Below are 17,079 nucleotides of genomic sequence, written 5' to 3'. Positions count from 1 at the left end.
CTCAAAAAGTTAATCACTACTTTGTTGTCATTGGTTGATGTAGCTATGACCTCCACCCACTTTGACACAAAATCCACTGCCACCAATAAAGAGTTGTTTGAATATGAGGATGGGAATGGTCCCATGAAATCAATCCCCCAAACATCAAACAACTCCAATTCCATGATAAACCTCTGTGGCATCTGATGAGCGGATAATTTATACGCTTTTTGACATTGTTTTTAGTATGTTTTTAGTAGGATCTAGTTACTTTTAGGGATGTTTTTAATAGATTTTGTGTTAAATTCACATTTCTGGACTTTACTATGAGTTTGTGTGTTTTTCTGTGATTTCAGGTATTTTCTGGCTGAAATTGAGGGACTTGAGCAGAAATCAGATTCAGAGGTTGAAAAAGGACTGCTGATGCTGTTGGATTCTGACCGCCCTGCACTCAAAGTGGATTTTTTGGAGCTACAGAACTCGAAATGGCGCGCTTCCAATTGTGTTGGAAAGTAGACATCCAGGGCTTTCCAGCAATATATAATAGTCTATACTTTGGCCAAGAATTGATGACGTAAACTGGCGTTCAACGCCAGCTTTCTACCCAAATCTGGCGTCCAGCGCCAGAAAAGGATCCAAAACCAGAGTTGAACGCCCAAACTGGCACAAAAACTGGCGTTCAACTCCACAATTAGCCTCTGCACGTGCAACACTTAAGCTCAGCCCAAACACACACCAAGTGGGCCCCGGAAGTGGATTTATACATCAAATACTTACTCATGTAAACCCTAGTAGCTAGTTTATTATAAATAGGACCTCTTACTATTGTATTAGGCATCTTTGGATTACCTTATGATCCTTTGATCACGTTTTAGGGGGCTGGCCATCTCGGCCATGCCTGGACCTTCACTTATGTATTTTTAACGGTAGAGTTTCTACACTCCATAGATTAAGGTGTGGAGCTCTGCTGTCCCTCAAAGATTAATGCAAAGTACTACTGTTTTCTATTCAATTCTTCTTATTTCGCTTCTAAGATATCCATTCGCACCCAAGAACGTGATGAAGGTGATGATTATGTGTGACGCTCATCATCCTTCTCCCTTATGAACGCGTGTCTGACAAACACTTCTGTTCTACATGAAATAAGCTAGAATGAGTATCTCTTAGATCTCCTAACCAGAATCTTCGTGGCGTAAGCTAGAATGATGGCAGCATTCAAGAGAATCCGGAAGGTCTAAACCTTGTCTGTGGTATTCCGAGTAGGATTCAATGATTGAATGACTGTGACGAGCTCCTAACTCGCGATTGCAGGGCGTTAGTGACAGACGCAAAAGGATAGTAAATCCTATTCCAGCATGATCGAGAACCGACAGATGAATAGCCGTGCCGTGACAGGGTGCGTGAGCATATTATTCACTGAGAGGATAAGATGAAGCCATTGACAAGGGTGATGCCTCCAGACGATTAGCCGTGCCGTGACAGGGCATTGGATCATTTTCCCGTGAGATGACCGAAAGTAGCCATTGACAGTGGTGATGTATCACATAAAGCCATCCATGGAAAGGAGTAAGACTGATTGGATGAAGATAGCAGGAAAGCAGAGGTTCAGAGGAACGAAAAGCATCTCCATTCGCTTATCTGAAATTCCTACCAATGATTTACATAAGTACCTCTATCCCTATTCTTTTATTTATTATTCGAAAACTCCATAATTATTTTATATCTGCCTGACTGAGATTTACAAGGTGACCATAGCTTGCTTCATACCAACAATCTCCAGGGGATTCGACCCTTACTCACGTAAGGTATTACTTGGACGACCCAGTGCACTTGCTGGTTAGTTGTATCGAAGTTGTGACAATTATGAATTAAGATCAGAGCACCAAGCTTTGGAGCCATTAACAGGATTTGTTCGAGCCTGGAGATCACAATTTCGTGCACCAAGTTTTTGGCGCCGTTGCCGGGGATTGTTCGAGTATGGACAACTGACGGTTCATCTTGTTGCTCAGATTAGGTAATTTTCTTTTTGTTTTATTTTCAAAAATTTTTCAAAAATCTTTCAAAACTTCCTCACTTGTTTTCGGAAAAAAAAAAAATTTTACTAAAAATAATGTTTTCAAAAATAAATTATTCTATGGCTTCAAAATTTTTAAGAATGAATTCTGGTGTTTCATGAAGCATGTTGAAGCCTATCTGGCTGTAAAGCCATACCCAAACTGCTTTGGGATTGGCTAATCACTTCAGTGGAGTCATGCCCAATCCTTCTGGATAGGGTATGTCAGGCTTGTCATGTCTGAATTACACTCATATTTTTATTAAAGCTTGGCTGGCTATTAAGCCATGCCTGACCCTTTGATTGGAGCTTTAAGACTAACATGACAAGATTCCTGGAATTCATATTGAAGATTTTGAAATCCTTATTCTTACTTTTCACAATAATTTTCGAAAAAATTAAAAGAAAATACAAAAAAAATTAGAAAATCATAAAAATCAAAAATATTTTGTGTTTCTTGTTTGAGTCTTGAGTCATGTTATAAGTTTGGTGTCACTTGCATATGCATCTTGCATTTTTCGAAAATTTCATGCATTCATAGTGTTCTTCATGATCTTCAAGTTGTTCTTGGTAAGTCTTCTTGTTTGATCTTGATGATTTTTTTTTGTTTTGTGTTGTTTTTCATATGCATTCTTGAATTCTTAGTGTCTAAGCATTAAAGAATTCTGAGTTTGGTGTCTTGCATGTTTTCTTTGCATTAAAAATTTTTTCAAAATTGTGTCTATGATGTTCATCTTGACATTCATAGTGTTCTTGGTGTTCATCTTGACATTCATAGCATTCTTGCATGCATCACATGTTTTGATCTAAAAATTTCATGCATTGCATAATTTTCATGTTTTTCATAAAAATTTCAAAAATAAAAAAATATCTTTCCCTTTTTCTCTCATCAAATTCGAAAATTTGGATTGACTTTTTCAAAAATTTTTAAAATCAAGTTGTTTCTTAAGAGTCAAATCAAATTTTCAATTTGAAAATCTTATCTTTTTCAAAATCTTTTTCAAAAATCAAATCTTTTTCAAAATTCTTGGTTATTTTCGAAAATTCAAAAAATTAATTTTCAAAAATCTTTTTCTTATTTTATATCATAATTTTCGAAAATAACATAATCAATTAATGTTTTGATTCAAAAATTTGATGTTTGTTACTTGCTTGTTAAGAAAGATTCAAACTTTAAGTTCTAGAGTCATATCTTGTGATTTCTTATGAATCAAGTCATTAATTGAGATTTTAAAAATCAAATCTTTTTCAAAACTAATTTCAATCATATCCTTTCAAAAATATCTTCTTATCTTATCTTTTTCAAAAATATCTTTTCAAAATATCTCTTCTAACTTCCTAACTTCTTATCTTTTCAAAATTTGTTTCAACTAACTAACTAACTTTTTGTTTGTTTCTTAACTTTTTCAAAACTACCTAACTAACTCTCTCTCTCTAATTTTCTAAAATATCTTCCCTCTTTTTCAAAAATTTCTTTTTAATTAACTAATTATTCTTATTTTTATTTTTAATTTTAAAAATTTTTCGAAAAAAATACTAACAATTTTTAAAAAAAAACCATTTTCGAAAATCACTAACTCTTTTTCAAAAATTGTTTTCGAAAATTCACTTCCCCCTCTCATCTTCTTCTACTTGTTTATTGATAGACTAACATCTTTCCTTCAACTCTCCAAAAATCCGAACCCCCTCTCTCTCTGAGTTCAGATTTTCTTCCCTTCTTTTCTTCTACTAACACAAGGATCCCTATACTGTGGTATAAAGGATCCATATTATTATTACTATTTTTTCTGTGCCATCTTCTTTGTCATATGAGCAGGAGCAAGGACAAGAACATTCTTGTTAAAGCAGATCCAGAACCTGAAAGGACTCTGAAGAAAAAAAATTAAGAGAAGCTAAAATACAACAATCCAGAGATAACCTTTCAGAAATTTTCGAACAGGAAAAGGAGATGGCAGCCGAAAATAATAATAATATAAGGAAGATGCTTGGTGACTTCACTGCACCTAATTCCAATTTACATGGAAGAAGCATCTCCATTCCTGCCATTGGAGCAAACAACTTTGAGCTGAAACCTCAATTAGTTTCTCTGATGCAGCAGAACTGCAAGTTTCATGGACTTCCATCTGAAGATCCCTTTCAGTTCTTAACTGAATTCTTGCAGATAGGTGATACTGTTAAGACTAATGGAGTAGATCCTGAAGTCTACAGGCTCATGCTTTTCCCTTTTGCTGTAAGAGACAGAGCTAGATTATGGTTGGATTCTCAACCCAATGACAGCCTGAACTCTTGGGATAAGCTGGTCACGGCTTTCTTAGCCAAGTACTTTCCTCAAAAGCTGAGCAAGCTTAGAGGTGACGTTCAAACCTTCAGACAGAAAGAAGGTGAATCCCTCTATGAAGCTTGGGAAAGATACAAACAGTTGACCAAAAAGTGTCCTTCTGACATGCTTTCAGAATGGACCATCCTGGATATATTCTATGATGGTTTATCTGAGTTATCAAAGATGTCATTGGATACCTCTGCAGGTGGATCCATTCACCTAAAGAAAACGCCTGCAGAAGCTCAAGAACTCATTGACATGGTTGCTAATAACCAGTTCATGTACACTTCTGAAAGGAATCCTGTGAGTAATAGGACGCCTATGAAGAAGGGAGTTCTTGAAGTTGATACTCTGAATGCCATATTGGCTCAGAATAAAATATTGACTCAGCAAGTCAATATGATCTCTCAGAGTCTGCATGGAATGCAAGCTGCATCCAACAGTACTCAAGAGGCAGCTTCTGAAGAAGAAGCTTATGATCCTGAGAACCCTGCAATAGCAGAGGTGAATTACTTAGGTGAACCTTATGGAAACACCTATAACTCATCATGGAGAAATCATCCAAATTTCTCATGGAAGGATCAAAAGCCGCAACAAGGCTTTAATAATGGTGGAAGAAACAGGTTTAACAATAATAAACCTTTTCCATCATCCACTCAGCAACAGACAGAGAACTCTGAACAAAATGCTTCTAATTTAGCAAATCTAGTCTCTGATCTATCTAAAGCCACTGTAAGTTTCATGAATGAAACAAGGTCTTCCATTAGAAATCTGGAAGCACAAGTGGGCCAGCTGAGTAAAAGGATCACTGAAATCCCTCATAGTACTCTCCTACGCAATACAGAAGAAAATCCAAAAGGAGAGTGCAAGGCCATTGACATAAGCGCCATGGCCGAACCTGTGAGGAGAGGAGAGGACGTGAATCCCAAGGAGGAAGACCTCCTGGGACGTCTAGTGATCAATAAGGAGCTTCCCTCTGAGGAACCAAAGGAATCTGAGGATCATCTAGAGACCATAGAGATTCCATTGAACCTCCTTATGCCCTTCATGAGCTCTGATGAGTATTCCTCTTCTGAAGAGAATGAGGATGTTACTGAAGAGCAAACTGCCAAGTTTCTTGGTGCAATCATGAAGCTAAATGCCAAATTATTTGGCATTGATACTTGGGAAGTTGAACCTCCCTTGTTCATCAATGAACTAAGTGATCTGGATCAACTGACATTGCCTCAGAAGAGACAGGATCCTGGAAAGTTCATAATACCCTGTACCATAGGCACCATGATCTTTAAGGCTCTGTGTGACCTTGGTTCAGGAATAAACCTCATGCCCCTCTCTGTAATAGAGAAACTGGGAATCTATGGGGTGCAAGCTGCTAAAATCTCACTGGAGATGGCAGACAGCTCAAGAAAACAGGCTTATGGACAAGTAGAAGATGTATTAGTAAAGGTTGAGGGCCTTTACATACCTACTGATTTCATAGTCCTGGATACTGGAAAGGAAGAGGATGAATCCATCATCCTGGGAAGACCTTTCCTGGCCACTGCAAGAGCTGTAATTGATGTTGACAGAGGTGAAATAGTCCTTCAATGGAATGAGGACTCCCTTGTGTTTAAAACTCAAGGATCTCCCTCTGCAACCATGAAGAGGAAGCAGAAAAAGCTTCTCTCAAAGCAGAGTCAACCAGAGCCCCCACAGTCAACCAAACTCTAAGTTGGTGTTGAACTCCCATATCCAAACTCTAAGTTTGGTGTTGGAGAGTCTCAACAAAGCTCTGCACATCTGTGAGGCTCCATGAGAGCCCATTGTCAAGCTATTGACATTAAAGAAGCGCTTGTTGTGAGGCAACCCAATGTTTATCTAATTCTTATTTTTATTATTTTTCATGTTTTCTTAGGTTCATGATCATGAGGAGTCACAAAATAAATATAAAAATTGAAAACGGAATCAAAAACAGCAAAAGAAAAATCACACCCTGGAGGAGCATCTGTCTGGCGTTCAAACGCCAGAACAGAGCATAGTTCTGGCGCTGAACGCCCAGAATGGGAGCATCCTGGCGCTGAACGCCCAGAACAACCATGGTTCTGGCGTTGAACGCCAGAAATGGCAGCAAAGGGGCGTTGAACGCCCAAAATGGGCACCAACCTGGCGCTGAACGCCCAGAGTTGTGTGCAAGGGCATTTTACATGCCTAAATTGGTGCAGGGATATAAATGCCTTGACACCTCAAGATCTGTGGACCCCACAGGATCATCTCAGGATCTGTGGACCTTACAGTATCCCCACCTACCTCATCATCTCTCTTCCCATTCATGATCATCCCTTCTACTTTCCATTTACCACTCACATCCATACACCCACTACCTTCAAAATTCAACATCTCTCTCCCACCCAACCCCACCCATATGGCCGAATACACACTTCCATCCATCTCCTCCATATCTTCTTCTTATTCTTCTATTCGTTCTTCTTTTGCTCGAGGGCGAGCAACATTCTAAGTTTGGTGTGGTAAAAGCATAGCTTTTTTGTTTTTTCCATAACCATTGATGGCACCTAAGGCCAGAGAAACCTCTAGAAAGAGGAAAGGGAAGACAAAAGCTTCCATCAAGGGTCTATAGCTCAGTGGTAGAACATTTGACTGCAAATCAAGAGATCCCTGAGATACCTCAAGGGATACATTTTCTTCCACACAATTATTGGAAGCAACTAAGGGTGGAACATCAAGAGCACTCCATCATCCTTCATGAAATCAGAGAAGATCTAAAAGCACTGAAGGAGGAGCAACAAAGGCAAGGAAGAGACATAGAAGAGCTCAAGGACATCATTGATTCCTCAAGAAGGAAATGCCACCATCACTAAGGTGGATTCATTCCTTGTTCTTAATTCTTCTGCTTTTCGTTTTCTATGTTATGTGCTTATCTATGTTTGTGTCTTCATTACATGATCATTAGTAGTTAGTAACTTTGTCTTAAAGTTATAAATGTCCTATGAATCCATCACCTCTCTTAAATGAAAAATGTTTTAATTCAAAAGAACAAGAAGTACATGAGTTTCGAATTTATCCTTGAACTTAGTTTAATTATATTGATGTGGTGACAATGCTTCTTGTTTTCTGAATGTATGCTTGAACAGTGCATATGTCTTTTGAAGTTGTTGTTTAAGAATGTTAAATATGTTGGCTCTTGAAAGAATGATGACTAGGAGACATGTTATTTGATAATCTGAAAAATCATAAAAATGATTCTTGAAGCAAGAAAAAGCAGCAAAGAACAAAGCTTGCAGAAAAAAAAATAGAAAAAAAAAGGTGAAAAAAAATAGAAAGAAAAAGAAAAAGCAAGCAGAAAAAGCCAAAAGCTCTTAAAACCAAGAGGCAAGAGCAAAAAGCCAATAACCCTTAAAACCAAAAGGCAAGGGCAAATAAAAAGGATCCCAAGGCTTTGAGCATCAGTGGATAGGAGGGCCTAAAGGAATAAAATCCTGGTCTAAGCGGCTAAACTAAGTTGTCCCTAACCATGTGCTTGTGGCGTGTAGGTGTCAAGTGAAAACTTGAGACTGAGCGGTTAAAGTCAAGGTCCAAAAGAAAAAAAAAAGAGTGTGCTTAAGAACCCTGGACACCTCTAATTGGGGACTTTAGCAAAGCTGAGTCACAATCTGAAAAGGTTCACCCAATTATGTGTCTGTGGCATTTATGTATCCGGTGGTAATACTGGAAAACAAAGTGCTTAGGGCCACGACCAAGACTCATAAAATAGCTGTGTTCAAGAATCATCATACTGAACTAGGAGAATCAATAACACTATCTGAACTCTGAGTTCCTATAGATGCCAATCATTCTGAACCTCAATGGATAAAGTGAGATGCCAAAACTATTCAAGAGGCAAAAAGCTATAAGTCCCGCTCATTTGATTGGAGCTATGTTTCATTGATAGTTTGGAATTTATAGTATATTCTATTCTTTTTATCCTATTTTGATTTTCAGTTGCTTGGGGACAAGCAACAATTTAAGTTTGGTGTTGTGATGAGCGGATAATTTATACGCTTTTTGACATTATTTTTAGTAGGATCTAGTTACTTTTAGGGATGTTTTTAATAGATTTTGTGTTAAATTCACATTTCTGGACTTTACTATGAGTTTGTGTGTTTTTCTGTGATTTTAGGTATTTTCTGGCTGAAATTGAGGGACTTGAGCAGAAATCAGATTCAGAGGTTGAAAAAGGACTGCTGATGCTGTTGGATTCTGACCTCCCTGCACTCAAAGTGGATTGTTTGGAGCTACAGAACTCGAAATGGCGCGCTTCCAATTGTGTTGGAAAGTAGACATCCAGGGCTTTCCAGCAATATATAATAGTCCATACTTTGGCCAAGAATTGACGACGTAAACTGGTGTTCAACGCCAGCTTTCTACCCAAATCTGGCGTCCAGCGCCAGAAAAGGATCCAAAACCAGAGTTGAACGCCCAAATTGGCACAAAAACTGGCGTTCAACTCCACAATTGGCCTCTGCACGTGCAACACTTAAGCTCAGCCCAAACACACACCAAGTGGGCCCCGGAAGTGGATTTATACATCAAATACTTACTCATGTAAACCCTAGTAGCTAGTTTATTATAAATAGGACCTCTTACTATTGTATTAGGCATCTTTGGATTACCTTATGATCCTTTGATCACGTTTTAGGGGGCTGGCCATCTCGGCCATGCCTGGACCTTCACTTATGTATTTTTAACGGTAGAGTTTCTACACTCCATAGATTAAGGTGTGGAGCTCTGCTGTCCCTCAAAGATTAATGCAAAGTACTACTGTTTTCTATTCAATTCTTCTTATTTCGCTTCTAAGATATCCATTCGCACCCAAGAACGTGATGAAGGTGATGATTATGTGTGACGCTCATCATCCTTCTCCCTTATGAACGCGTGTCTGACAAACACTTCTGTTCTACATGAAATAAGCTAGAATGAGTATCTCTTAGATCTCCTAACCAGAATCTTCGTGGCGTAAGCTAGAATGATGGCAGCATTCAAGAGAATCCGGAAGGTCTAAACCTTGTCTGTGGTATTCCGAGTAGGATTCAATGATTGAATGACTGTGACGAGCTCCTAACTCGCGATTGCAGGGCGTTAGTGACAGACGCAAAAGGATAGTAAATCCTATTCCAGCATGATCGAGAACCGACAGATGAATAGCCGTGCCGTGACAAGGTGCGTGAGCATATTATTCACTGAAAGGATAAGATGAAGCCATTGACAAGGGTGATGCCTCCAGACGATTAGCCGTGTCGTGACAGGGCATTGGATCATTTTCCCGTGAGATGACCGAAAGTAGCCATTGACAGTGGTGATGTATCACATAAAGCCATCCATGGAAAGGAGTAAGACTGATTGGATGAAGATAGCAGGAAAGCAGAGGTTCAGAGGAACGAAAAGCATCTCCATTCGCTTATCTGAAATTCCTACCAATGATTTACATAAGTACCTCTATCCCTATTCTTTTATTTATTATTCGAAAACTCCATAATTATTTTATATCCGCCTGACTGAGATTTACAAGGTGACCATAGCTTGCTTCATACCAACAATCTCCGTGGGATTCGACCCTTACTCACGTAAGGTATTACTTGGACGACCCAGTGCACTTGCTGGTTAGTTGTATCGAAGTTGTGACAATTATGAATTAAGATCAGAGCACCAAGCTTTGGAGCCATTAACAGGATTTGTTCGAGCCTGGAGATCACAATTTCGTGCACCAGCATCTCATTTTTCTTGGGTAGGTTTCCAGCTCTTTGGCACTCATCGCATCTTGTTACCATGTCTTTTGCATCCTTGAATATTGTTGGCCAAAAGAATCCACACTGTAGTACCTTGGCTGCAGTTCTTTCCCCACTAAAATGGCCTCCATATGCAGATCCATGATATTGCCAGAGGACTTCTTGTCCTTCCTCATGGGAAATGCATCTTCTCAAGATCCCTTCAGCACACTTTTTGAACAAATAGGGCTCATCCCAAATGTAGTGTTTAACATCTTTGAGTAGCTTTCTCCTCATGTGTTTGTTGAGGTTGGTTGGTAGCTCTCCAATAGCCTTGAAATTGGCTATGTCTGCAAACCAGGGAGCTTCTTGGATCATCATCAACTGCTCATCAGGGAAGCTCTCATTCACTGCAAGTTGGTGTGCTTCATCCTCTTCTTGTGGGATCCTGGATAGGTGGTCAGCCACCTTGTTCTCTGCTCCACTCCTATCTTTAATTTCAATATCAAACCCTTGAAGTAGCAAGATCCACCTTATCAATCTGGGCTTGGACTCTTGTTTGCTAAGCAAATATTTGAGAGCTGCATGATTAGTAAACACAATGACTTTAGAACCAATAAGATATGATCTAAACTTATCAAATGCAAAGACTATGGCAAGTAGTTCCTTCTTTGTAGTGGTGTAGTTCCTTTGATTCTCATTAAGGACTTTGCTAGCATAATAAATAACATGCACCAGTTTATCTCTCCTCTGTCCTAAAATAGCACCAACAGCAAAGTCTGATGCATCACACATCAACTCAAAGGGTAGATCCCAGCAGGGTGGCGCTATGATAGGTGCAGAGAAAAGTCTGTTCTTAAGTTCATCAAACGCTAGCATGCATTCCCTATCAAAGATAAATGGTACATTAGAGACAAACAAGTTGCTTAGGGGTTTGGCAACCTTTAAGAGATCTCTAATGAACCTTTTATAGAAACCAGCATGTCCTACAAAAATTCTAATTGCTTTGACATTGCAAGGTGGGGGTAATTTTTCAATCACCCCCACCTTGGCCTTGTCCACCTCTATGCCTCTTTTTGAGATCTTGTGGCCAAGAACCACCCCCTCTGTGACCATAAAGTGGCACTTCTCCCAATTCAAAACGAGGTTGGTTTCTTGGCATCTCTTTAGCACCAAGGCTAAGTAAATTAAGCATTTAGAATATGAATCACCAAATACAGAGAAGTCATCCATAAACACTTCAATAAATCTTTCAATCATGTCTGAAAATATGGAGAGCATGCACCTTTGGAATGTTGCAGGTGCATTGCACAATCCAAAGGGCATTCTCCTATAAGCAAAAACACCATAGGGACAAGTAAATGAGGTCTTTTCTTGGTCCTTGGGATCTACAACTATTTGGTTGTAACCAGAATAACCGTCTAAGAAGCAATAATATTCATGTCCCGCAAGTCTTTCTAGCATCTGGTCCATGAAAGGTAGGGGAAAGTGATCCTTCCTGGTAGCTTCATTAAGCTTCCTATAATCAATGCACATGCGCCAGCCAGTCACTGTTCTTGTTAGTATCAGTTCATTCTTCTCATTTGGTACAAAAGTGACCCCTCCTTTCTTAGGGACTACTTGCACTGGGCTTACCCAAGGGCTGTCTGAGATTGGTTAAATCACCCCAGCTTGCCACAATTTCAACACCTCTTTTTGGACTACTTCATTCATAGTTGGGTTTAGCCTTCTTTGTTGCTGTCTTGAGGGCTTGACATCTTTCTCAAGGAGAATTTTGTGCATGCACATTGAAGGACTAATTCCTTTTAAATCTGCAAATGTCCATCCTAGAGCATCCTTGTGTTGCTTCAGCACATGGATAAGCTCTTCTTCTTGTCCCTCACTCAAGCTTGAATTGATGATTATTGGGTATGTGTTGTTGTCACCCAAGTAAGCATACTTCAAGCTTGGAGGTAGGGTCTTCAACTCTAGTTTTGGTGCTTCCACTTCCTTGTTGCTTTTGTGGTTTAACATGATTGAATCCTCCATGGTTTCTTGTGGTAATTCTCCATCTGATGCTTGTTTCTCTAGCTCCATAGCTTCTTCACATTGTTCTTCTTCTAACACTCCTTGAACTATCTTTTCCATTGTGTCCACCATCATGCATTCACCTATGGACTCCTTGGGGTAACTCATTACTTTGAAGACATTGAAAACAATCTTCTCTTCATGAAACCTCAAGACTAACTCTTTTTTTGAATATCACTAATAGCTCCAGCAGTAGCTAGGAATGGCCTTCTGATAAACCCCAATTTTGTGGTTTATCCTATGCTTATTTTGGGGGATTTTATCACCTTTTCCCATATTTATTCAATGAAATAGCATGGTTTTGTAATTCTCCCTTAATTTGTGCTTCAGTGTAAAAACATGCTTTTTAAGCCAGTAAATTGGTGATTTTAATTCACTTAAATTCCATTCGATGCCTTGATGTGTTTGTTGAGTGATTTAAGGTTCATAAGTCAAGTATTGGATAGAAGAAATGAGGAGAAAAGCATACAAAGTGGAGAATGCATGAGAAAACAAGGATTTAGAGTACATCAATCCACGCGCACGCATGGAAGTGAAGTTGCATGGCGACGCGTACGCGTACATAACGCGTACGCGTGGATAGGAATTTTGCCAAGCAATGCGCACGCGTGACCCATGCGTACGCGTCGATGCTCGCACGTGACTCACTTAAAGGCAAAACGCTGGGGGCGATTTCTGAGCTGATCAAGCCCAAATCCAACTTATTTTTGAGGGTATTTGACGTAGAATTGAAGATTGAGCAAAGGGGGAGCAATTAGTTAGTCATGATGAACCTTTAGTTAGTTTTCTAGAGAGAGAAGCTCCCTCTTCTCTCTAGAATTAGGTTACGATTAGGTTAATTTCTCTTAGATCTAGATTTGTTTTCATGTTTTCATCTTGTTTCATTTATGAATTCTTGCTTCTATACCTTTATTCTCTTAGTTTGTGATGTTAATTTTACTTTCAAGTCTCTTTTATGCTCATGTACTCATGACTGCATTTGGATCCTTTTTAATGCAATTTAATGTTTGATGTTCTTTTATTTATAATTTGAGTTGTGAATCTTACTTTTCTTGCAATTGGTAGTTGGTAGATTTATATTCCTTGCATATTTACCATGCTTTTCATTTATGCCTTCCAAGTGTTTGACAAAATGCTTGGAAGGATGTTAGAGTAGATCTTGAGCATTCTTGGCTTGGAAAGAGTAACTAGGCAATCTTGACTCATGAATACCCAACTCATGTTGGTGATCTAGAATTGTTAGTTAATATGATTTCCATTGACTCTAATCTCTTGCTAATTTAATTAGTGAGTTGATTAGGACGTTTGGATTGAGATTAGCTAGTCTTGTTTGACTTTCTCTCATGGAAGATAACTTACACCTTCTTCCAACATTGGAGATGACGAAATAGGATAAACTCTTGTTAATTATTATTATTAGTGACTAGGATAGAAAGCCTATGATCTCAACCCTTGCCATGAATGTCTCTCTTTATTACTTGCTTTCTTTACTTGCTCGATTTACTTTTCTTGTCATTTATTTTATTGCCCCTCTTATCAATCAAACCCCCTTGTCCCTTCATAGCCAATAATTGACCACTTCATTACAATTCCTTGTGAGACAACCCGGAGTTTAAATACTTCAGTTAATTCTTATTTGGGGTTTGTTATTTGTGACAACCAAATTTTTTATTGGGAGGATTGTTTGTTGGTGTAGAACTATACTTGCAACGAGAATTAATTTTGAGAAATTCTATACCATCGACAAAAATTCTTTCATCAACTTCCTAGGATGATTGATGTGTTGGCCTCTTCCTCCATATCAAGCGCAACAAAATCAGCTGGAAGAATAAACTCCCCTACTTTTACTAACAGATCCTCCACCACCCCATGAGGAAACTTGAATGTTCTAGCAACCAATTGAAGTTCCATTCTTGTTGGTTTGGCCTCTTCTATCCTCATTCTTTTCATCATAGCCAAGGACAAGAGGTTGATGCTGGCTCCGAGATCACACAATGCTTTCTCAATGTTGATATCACCTAGGATACAAGGAATTTGAAAGCTCCCAGGATCTTTCATCTTTTGGGGAAACTTTTTTTGTATAATGGCACTACATTCCTCTGTTAGTACTATGGTTTCTTTTTCACCCCAGTTCTTTTTTCTTGTCATGAGCTTCCTTAAAAACTTGGCATAGAGTGGCATTTGCTCTAATACCTCAGCAAATGGTATGTTGATCTGGAGCTTCTTGAAGATTTCCAGGAATCTATAAAATTGACTGTCTTTTCCATCCTTCCTCAGCCTTTGTGGATAGAGTGCTTTTAGCACATAAGGCTTTAGGACTTGTTTTGGTGAGGATGGTGTAAGGGTCTCTTCTTCTTTCTTGGTTTCAGGTTCCTTTGCAGCTTCTTCTTCTTGGTTGCTTTGACTTGGGAATGTTTCCTCCACAACTTTTCCACTTCTTAGTGTAATGGTCTTGCATTCTCCTCTTGGGTTACCCATGGTATCACTGGGGAATGTATGTGTAGGCATTGGCATTTGTTTAGACAAGCTCCCTATTTGTGCTTCCAGTTTTGAAATTGCTACCCCTTTGTTTCTTATGTTGGATCTGAACTCCTCTTGATTTGCATCTATCTATCTTTTAGCCTGCATTTGTTTCTCCAGAACAGTGGAAATGGTTCCTATCAGTTGTGCTGATAATTGTGCTATGGCAGCCTCCAATTTTACAAAATTGCTGCTGATTTCACATGGTTGCATGGTTGAGGATGATGTATCTTGATGGTGGTTGTTGTGTGTTTGCTGGGTGAAGTGATATGATGCATTTTATGAGTTGTGGTAGGGTATATTTTGTGAGTTGTGATAGGGTCTGTTGTTGCCTGATTGATGGTTGGGGTTATGGTTGTTGTATTAGTTAGATTGGTATAGTTTGTGGTATTGGCTGTGGTTTTGTTGGTTTCTCCACCCAAAATTTGGGTGGTTCTTCCAACCTGGGTTGTATGTCTTGGCATTAGGATCATATGGTGGTCTAGAGGGATTGTTCACATAGTTAGCTTGCTCCCATTCGCATTCAACTTCTGGTGTATCTCCTTCTTATGGAGGTGCTTGAGCTTAGACAGCTGAGACTTGGCTTTTCTCCATCTTCTTTGTTAGGGCTGCTAATTGAGCTGCAATCATCTTGTTCTGTGCTAACAAAGTATCCATCGAATTGAGCTCCAACACTCCTTTCTTTTGAGTTCTTACTGAAGCATAGAAGTACTCATTTTCGGCTACAGTCTCTATAACATCTATGGCCTCTTCAACGGTCTTCTTCTTGTTGAGTTAGCCCCCTGAAGAGTGGTCTACAGCTTTCTTTGCTTCATATGGCAGTCCTTCATAGAAGATGTGTAGTTGGACCCATTCGTTGAACATATCCGGAGGGCACTTCCTTGTCAAGTCTTTGAACCTCTCCCAGGCCTCATAAAGTGTTTCACCATCTTACTGTCTGAAGTTTTGCACATCAACTCTTAATCTATTTACTCTTTGTGGAGGGTAGAATCTTACTAAAAACTTGTTCACAACATCATTCCAAGTTGTCAAGCTCTCCTTGAAAAATGCTTCCAACCACTTTGCTGCCTTATCTCTGAGAGAAAAGAGAAATAAAAGTAGTTTGTAGGTGTCAGGGTGTACACCATTTGACTTTACAGTGTCACAAATCCTTAAGAATGTAGTCAGATGTTGGTTGGGGTCTACTTGGGCATTCCATCCAAATGAGCAATTGTTCTGGACAAGTGTGATGAGATGAGGCTTCAACTCAAAGTTGTTAGCATGGATTGTTGGCTTTAGAATGCTGCTGCCACAGTTTCCTGGGTTTGGGTTGATGTAAGAGCCTAAAACTCCCCTTTCTTGCCCAACATGGTTGCCAGCATCTTCTCTAACAAGGTTATGCACCTCTTCCTCCATAGTAACTCCCAGATCTTCTTCCACTACTTCCTCTCCAACTATTCCTTTGCCCTTTGCTTCCGTCCTTAATCTCAGAAAGGTCCTCTCAGGTTCATTATCAAAAGAGGATGAAGTTTCTCCTCTTCTACCTGTCATACATTCAATAAACAACAAACAGAGGACAAGTGAAGGAGTCACTTCTTGTTAAAACTGGTGGTTAGTTTAGTTGATGCAGTTAATCAAACAGTTATTAAAGCAGTAAAAAAAATGGAAATATGAACAATGAACAGCTAAAATGATCAAATAAAAAAATTAAGAAAACTAAAGAACTGAAGTTAAAATGATTAACAAGGTAATTAAAAGTGCTTAATCTAGCTACCCATCAATTCAATCATTATCAAATTCAAACCAATCCCCGGCAACGGCGCCATAAAACTTGATGGCCGAAATTCACTCCCCATATAAAATAATGAATCCGTTCTTTTGGCAAGTGCACCAAAAATATCTTCAAGTAATAACCCACTAGGAGTGGGGTCTAATCCACAGAGATTGGTAGATTTGAGCAATTTTAATCAATGGGTGAATTAGTCAAGCTGAGCAATATAGATTGTGATTGCAGAAATTTAAATGAGCAGAGGTGTAAATGACTTAAAAGTAAAGAAAAGCAGTAAAGTGCAGAAAAGAAAATGGCAAGAATGTAAAGTGTAGAAACATAAATGAATTAATTGTAAATGGGAATGGAGATCATGACTGTATTCAACCATTTCATGACTGTATGTGTGATCTAGGAGCTTGCGTAAGCATCATGCCGCTTTCCATCTTTGTGCGGTTGAATCTAGCTCCATTAAAGAAGTCGGCACCGAAGTTTGCCTTAGCCGATAAAAGTGTGATCACTGTGATGGGAATAGCAGAAGATGTACTTGTGGCGATCAAGCACTTGGTCTTTCCGGTTGACTTTTACATCCTTGAAATGCCTCCAACAGAAAATAGAAGCTCATCCTCCGTTTTACTTGGTAGACCCTTCCTTA

At 39.0% G+C, this 17,079-nt stretch overlaps 2 non-coding genes across 2 annotated transcripts; one reads left to right on the top strand and one right to left on the bottom strand.

The window, feature by feature from the left end:
- Positions 1–4,373: 4,373 nt before the first annotated feature.
- Positions 4,374–4,481, bottom strand: LOC148571403 (small nucleolar RNA R71). Its single transcript, XR_015907984.1, has one exon. It is a non-coding gene; the product is annotated as a small nucleolar RNA R71 (small nucleolar RNA).
- An 11,055-nt stretch (positions 4,482–15,536) lies between these two features.
- On the top strand, positions 15,537–15,643 carry LOC148571402 (small nucleolar RNA R71). The gene has a single exon (XR_015908839.1). It is a non-coding gene; the product is annotated as a small nucleolar RNA R71 (small nucleolar RNA).
- The last annotated feature ends 1,436 nt before the right edge of the window (positions 15,644–17,079 follow it).

This window comes from Arachis ipaensis, chromosome B3 (assembly GCF_059453495.1).
Source record: "Arachis ipaensis isolate K30076 ecotype BB chromosome B3, ASM5945349v1, whole genome shotgun sequence".
In the NCBI taxonomy this organism is placed as follows: Eukaryota; Viridiplantae; Streptophyta; class Magnoliopsida; order Fabales; family Fabaceae; genus Arachis; species Arachis ipaensis.
Note: the sequence above shows the minus strand (reverse complement) of the source record. Positions and strands in the feature narration are given on the sequence as shown.